The 5,000-nt window shown below is 49.4% G+C and overlaps 10 non-coding genes and 4 pseudogenes across 10 annotated transcripts; all 14 read right to left on the bottom strand.

Moving 5' to 3' along the window:
- Window positions 1-69: 69 nt before the first annotated feature.
- LOC128479681 (uncharacterized) lies at window positions 70-188 on the bottom strand (annotated as a pseudogene).
- Window positions 189-397: 209 nt separating this feature from the next.
- Window positions 398-516, bottom strand: LOC128479474 (5S ribosomal RNA). The gene has a single exon (XR_008350348.1). It is a non-coding gene; the product is annotated as a 5S ribosomal RNA (ribosomal RNA).
- Window positions 517-743: 227 nt separating this feature from the next.
- On the bottom strand, window positions 744-862 carry LOC128477478 (5S ribosomal RNA). Its single transcript, XR_008348448.1, has one exon. It is a non-coding gene; the product is annotated as a 5S ribosomal RNA (ribosomal RNA).
- A 203-nt stretch (window positions 863-1,065) lies between these two features.
- On the bottom strand, window positions 1,066-1,184 carry LOC128477543 (5S ribosomal RNA). The gene has a single exon (XR_008348509.1). It is a non-coding gene; the product is annotated as a 5S ribosomal RNA (ribosomal RNA).
- Window positions 1,185-1,396: 212 nt separating this feature from the next.
- LOC128478743 (5S ribosomal RNA) lies at window positions 1,397-1,515 on the bottom strand. The gene has a single exon (XR_008349647.1). It is a non-coding gene; the product is annotated as a 5S ribosomal RNA (ribosomal RNA).
- Window positions 1,516-1,733: 218 nt separating this feature from the next.
- LOC128479716 (uncharacterized) lies at window positions 1,734-1,842 on the bottom strand (annotated as a pseudogene).
- Window positions 1,843-2,195: 353 nt separating this feature from the next.
- Window positions 2,196-2,314, bottom strand: LOC128478136 (5S ribosomal RNA). The gene has a single exon (XR_008349072.1). It is a non-coding gene; the product is annotated as a 5S ribosomal RNA (ribosomal RNA).
- A 203-nt stretch (window positions 2,315-2,517) lies between these two features.
- Window positions 2,518-2,636, bottom strand: LOC128478681 (5S ribosomal RNA). The gene has a single exon (XR_008349589.1). It is a non-coding gene; the product is annotated as a 5S ribosomal RNA (ribosomal RNA).
- A 189-nt stretch (window positions 2,637-2,825) lies between these two features.
- On the bottom strand, window positions 2,826-2,944 carry LOC128477989 (5S ribosomal RNA). Its single transcript, XR_008348933.1, has one exon. It is a non-coding gene; the product is annotated as a 5S ribosomal RNA (ribosomal RNA).
- A 191-nt stretch (window positions 2,945-3,135) lies between these two features.
- LOC128480325 (uncharacterized) lies at window positions 3,136-3,244 on the bottom strand (annotated as a pseudogene).
- A 245-nt stretch (window positions 3,245-3,489) lies between these two features.
- On the bottom strand, window positions 3,490-3,608 carry LOC128478137 (5S ribosomal RNA). The gene has a single exon (XR_008349073.1). It is a non-coding gene; the product is annotated as a 5S ribosomal RNA (ribosomal RNA).
- Window positions 3,609-3,841: 233 nt separating this feature from the next.
- LOC128479717 (uncharacterized) lies at window positions 3,842-3,950 on the bottom strand (annotated as a pseudogene).
- Window positions 3,951-4,249: 299 nt separating this feature from the next.
- Window positions 4,250-4,368, bottom strand: LOC128477491 (5S ribosomal RNA). Its single transcript, XR_008348460.1, has one exon. It is a non-coding gene; the product is annotated as a 5S ribosomal RNA (ribosomal RNA).
- A 253-nt stretch (window positions 4,369-4,621) lies between these two features.
- LOC128477503 (5S ribosomal RNA) lies at window positions 4,622-4,740 on the bottom strand. Its single transcript, XR_008348472.1, has one exon. It is a non-coding gene; the product is annotated as a 5S ribosomal RNA (ribosomal RNA).
- Between the last annotated feature and the right edge of the window lie 260 nt (window positions 4,741-5,000).

Raw genomic sequence — 5,000 nt, forward strand, 5'->3', positions numbered from 1 at the left:
TTAAAGCTTTGATGATGAGCAAGAAACACATGGCAAAAAGCTCTCCCCGGACTGTGAGAAAAAATTAAAAGTCTACAACACCTGGTATTCCCAGGCGGTCTCCCATCCAGGTACTAACCAGGCCCAACGCTGCTTAGCTTCTGAGATCAGACAAGATCGGGCGCTTTCAGGGTGGTATGGCCACAGGTGTGAAAGTGTTTTATTTTACTTCTCTTATTCTGTTGCTGCTGCTGCTGCTGCTGCTGCTGCTGCTGCTGCTTGTCGTCAGACAGAAAGAATTATAAGCCCTGGGACAGGACAGAGAAGGTGAGAAGGTTCAAATAAGGGTTTAAAGCTTTGATGATGAGCAAGAAACACATGGCAAAAAGCTCTCCCCGGACTGTGAGAAAAAATTAAAAGCCTACAACACCTGGTATTCCCAGGCGGTCTCCCATCCAGGTACTAACCAGGCCCAACGCTGCTTAGCTTCTGAGATCAGACAAGATCGGGCGCTTTCAGGGTGGTATGGCCGCAGGTGTGAAAGTGTTTTATTTTACTTCTCTTATTCTGTTGCTGCTGCTGCTGCTGCTGCTGCTGCTGCTGCTGCTGCTGCTGCTGCTGCTGCTTGTCGTCAGACAGAAAGAATTATAAGCCCTGGGACAGGACAGAGAAGGTGAGAAGGTTCAAATAAGGGTTTAAAGCTTTGATGATGAGCAAGAAACACATGGCAAAAAGCTCTCCCCGGACTGTGAGAAAAAATTAAAAGCCTACAACACCTGGTATTCCCAGGCGGTCTCCCATCCAGGTACTAACCAGGCCCAACCCTGCTTAGCTTCCGAGATCAGACGAGATCGGGCGCTTTCAGGGTGGTATGGCCGCAGGTGTGAAAGTTTTTTATTTTACTTCTCTTATTCTGTTGCTGCTGCTGCTGCTGCTGCTGCTGCTGCTTGTCGTCAGACAAAAAGAATTATAAGCCCTGGGACAGGACAGAGAAGGTGAGAAGGTTCAAATAAGGGTTTAAAGCTTTGATGATGAGCAAGAAACACATGGCAAAAAGCTCTCCCCGGACTGTGAGAAAAAATTAAAAGCCTACAACACCTGGTATTCCCAGGCGGTCTCCCATCCAGGTACTAACCAGGCCCAACCCTGCTTAGCTTCCAAGATCAGACGAGATCGGGCGCTTTCAGGGTGGTATGGCCGCAGGTGTGAAAGTTTTTTATTTTACTTCTCTTATTCTGTTGCTGCTGCTGCTGCTGCTGCTGCTGCTGCTGCTGCTGCTTGTCGTCAGACAGAAAGAATTATAAGCCCTGGGACAGGACAGAGAAGGTGAGAAGGTTCAAATAAGGGTTTAAAGCTTTGATGATGAGCAAGAAACACATGGCAAAAAGCTCTCCCCGGACTGTGAGAAAAAATTAAAAGCCTACAACACCTGGTATTCCCAGGCGGTCTCCCATGCAGGTACTAACCAGGCCCAACCCTGCTTAGCTTCCGAGATCAGACAAGATCGGGCGCTTTCAGGGTGGTATGGCCGCAGGTGTGAAAGTTTTTTATTTTACTTCTCTTATTCTGTTGCTGCTGCTGCTGCTGCTGCTGCTGCTGCTGCTGCTGCTGCTGCTTGTCGTCAGACAAAAAGAATTATAAGCCCTGGGACAGGACAGAGAAGGTGAGAAGGTTCAAATAAGGGTTTAAAGCTTTGATGATGAGCAAGAAACACATGGCAAAAAGCTCTCCCCGGACTGTGAGAAAAAATTAAAAGCCTACAACACCTGGTATTCCCAGGCGGTCTCCCATCCAGGTACTAACCAGGCCCAACCCTGCTTAGCTTCCGAGATCAGGCGCTTTCAGGGTGGTATGGCCGCAGGTGTGAAAGTTTTTTATTTTACTTCTCTTATTCTGCTGCTGCTGCTGCTGCTGCTGCTGCTGCTGCTGCTGCTGCTGCTGCTGCTGCTGCTGCTGCTGCTGCTGCTGCTGCTGCTGCTGCTGCTGCTGCTGCTGCTGCTGCTGCTGCTGCTGCTGCTGCTGCTGCTGCTGCTGCTGCTGCTGCTGCTGCTGCTGCTGCTGCTGCTGCTGCTGCTGCTTGTCGTCAGACAGAAAGAATTATAAGCCCTGGGACAGGACAGAGAAGGTGAGAAGGTTCATATAAGGGTTTAAAGCTTTGATGATGAGCAAGAAACACATGGCAAAAAGCTCTCCCCGGACTGTGAGAAAAAATTAAAAGCCTACAACACCTGGTATTCCCAGGCGGTCTCCCATCCAGGTACTAACCAGGCCCAACGCTGCTTAGCTTCCGAGATCAGACGAGATCGGGCGCTTTCAGGGTGGTATGGCCGCAGGTGTGAAAATTTTTTATTTTACTTCTCTTATTCTGTTGCTGCTGCTGCTGCTGCTGCTGCTGCTGCTTGTCGTCAGACAGAAAGAATTATAAGCCCTGGGACAGGACAGAGAAGGTGAGAAGGTTCAAATAAGGGTTTAAAGCTTTGATGATGAGCAAGAAACACATGGCAAAAAGCTCTCCCCGGACTGTGAGAAAAAATTAAAAGCCTACAACACCTGGTATTCCCAGGCGGTCTCCCATCCAGGTACTAACCAGGCTCAACCCTGCTTAGCTTCCGAGATCAGACGAGATCGGGCGCTTTCAGGGTGGTATGGCCACAGGTGTGAAAGTTTTTTATTTTACTTCTCTTATTCTGTTGCTGCTGCTGCTGCTGCTTGTCGTCAGACAGAAAGAATTATAAGCCCTGGGACAGGACAGAGAAGGTGAGAAGGTTCAAATAAGGGTTTAAAGCTTTGATGATGAGCAAGAAACACATGGCAAAAAGCTCTCCCCGGACTGTCAGACAAGAAAAAGCCTACAACACCTGGTATTCCCAGGCGGTCTCCCATCCAGGTACTAACCAGGCCCAACCCTGCTTAGCTTCCGAGATCAGACGAGATCGGTCGCTTTCAGGGTGGTATGGCCGCAGGTGTGAAATTTTTTATTTTACTTCTCTTATTCTGCTGCTGCTGCTGCTGCTGCTGCTTGTCGTCAGACAGAAAGAATTATAAGCCCTGGGACAGGACAGAGAAGGTGAGAAGGTTCAAATAAGGGTTTAAAGCTTTGATGATGAGCAAGAAACACATGGCAAAAAGCTCTCCCCGGACTGTCAGACAAGAAAAAGCCTACAACACCTGGTATTCCCAGGCAGTCTCCCATCCAGGTACTAACCAGGCCCAACCCTGCTTAGCTTCCGAGATCAGGCGCTTTCAGGGTGGTATGGCCGCAGGTGTGAAAGTTTTTTATTTTACTTCTCTTATTCTGTTGCTGTTGCTGTTGCTGTTGCTGTTGCTGCTGCTGCTGCTGCTGCTGCTGCTGCTGCTGCTGCTGCTGCTGCTTGTCGTCAGACAGAAAGAATTATAAGCCCTAGGACAGGACAGAGAAGGTGAGAAGGTTCAAATAAGGGTTTAAAGCTTTGATGATGAGCAAGAAACACATGGCAAAAAGCTCTCCCCGGACTGTGAGAAAAAATTAAAAGCCTACAACACCTGGTATTCCCAGGCGGTCTCCCATCCAGGTACTAACCAGGCCCAACGCTGCTTAGCTTCCGAGATCAGACGAGATCGGGCGCTTTCAGGGTGGTATGGCCGCAGGTGTGAAAGTTTTTTATTTTACTTCTCTTATTCTGTTGCTGCTGCTGCTGCTGCTGCTGCTGCTGCTGCTGCTGCTGCTGCTGCTGCTGCTGCTGCTTGTCGTCAGACAAAAAGAATTATAAGCCCTGGGACAGGACAGAGAAGGTGAGAAGGTTCAAATAAGGGTTTAAAGCTTTGATGATGAGCAAGAAACACATGGCAAAAAGCTCTCCCCGGACTGTGAGAAAAAATTAAAAGCCTACAACACCTGGTATTCCCAGGCGGTCTCCCATCCAGGTACTAACCAGGCCCAACCCTGCTTAGCTTCCGAGATCAGGCGCTTTCAGGGTGGTATGGCCGCAGGTGTGAAAGTTTTTTATTTTACTTCTCTTATTCTGCTGCTGCTGCTGCTGCTGCTGCTGCTGCTGCTGCTGCTGCTGCTGCTGCTGCTGCTGCTGCTGCTGCTGCTGCTGCTGCTGCTGCTGCTGCTGCTGCTGCTGCTGCTGCTGCTGCTGCTGCTGCTGCTTGTCGTCAGACAGAAAGAATTATAAGCCCTGGGACAGGACAGAGAAGGTGAGAAGGTTCAAATAAGGGTTTAAAGCTTTGATGATGAGCAAGAAACACATGGCAAAAAGCTCTCCCCGGACTGTGAGAAAAAATTAAAAGCCTACAACACCTGGTATTCCCAGGCGGTCTCCCATCCAGGTACTAACCAGGCCCAACCCTGCTTAGCTTCCGAGATCAGACGAGATCGGGCGCTTTCAGGGTGGTATGGCCGCAGGTGTGAAAGTTTTTATTTTACTTCTCTTATTCTGTTGCTGCTGCTGCTGCTGCTGCTGCTGCTGCTGCTGCTGCTGCTGCTGCTGCTGCTGCTGCTGCTGCTGCTGCTGCTGCTGCTTGTCGTCAGACAGAAAGAATTATAAGCCCTGGGACAGGACAGAGAAGGTGAGAAGGTTCAAATAAGGGTTTAAAGCTTTGATGATGAGCAAGAAACACATGGCAAAAAGCTCTCCCCGGACTGTGAGAAAAAATTAAAAGCCTACAACACCTGGTATTCCCAGGCGGTCTCCCATCCAGGTACTAACCAGGCCCAACCCTGCTTAGCTTCCGAGATCAGACGAGATCGGGCGCTTTCAGGGTGGTATGGCCGCAGGTGTGAAAGTTTTTTATTTTACTTCTCTTATTCTGTTGCTGCTGCTGCTGCTGCTGCTGCTGCTGCTGCTGCTGCTGCTGCTGCTGCTGCTGCTGCTGCTGCTGCTGCTGCTGCTGCTGCTGCTGCTTGTCGTCAGACAAAAAGAATTATAAGCCCTGGGACAGGACAGAGAAGGTGAGAAGGTTCAAATAAGGGTTTAAAGCTTTGATGATGAGCAAGAAACACATGGCAAAAAGCTCTCCCCGGACTGTGAGAAAAAATT

Source organism: Spea bombifrons, chromosome 2 (assembly GCF_027358695.1).
Source record: "Spea bombifrons isolate aSpeBom1 chromosome 2, aSpeBom1.2.pri, whole genome shotgun sequence".
Classification (NCBI taxonomy): domain Eukaryota; kingdom Metazoa; phylum Chordata; class Amphibia; order Anura; family Pelobatidae; genus Spea; species Spea bombifrons.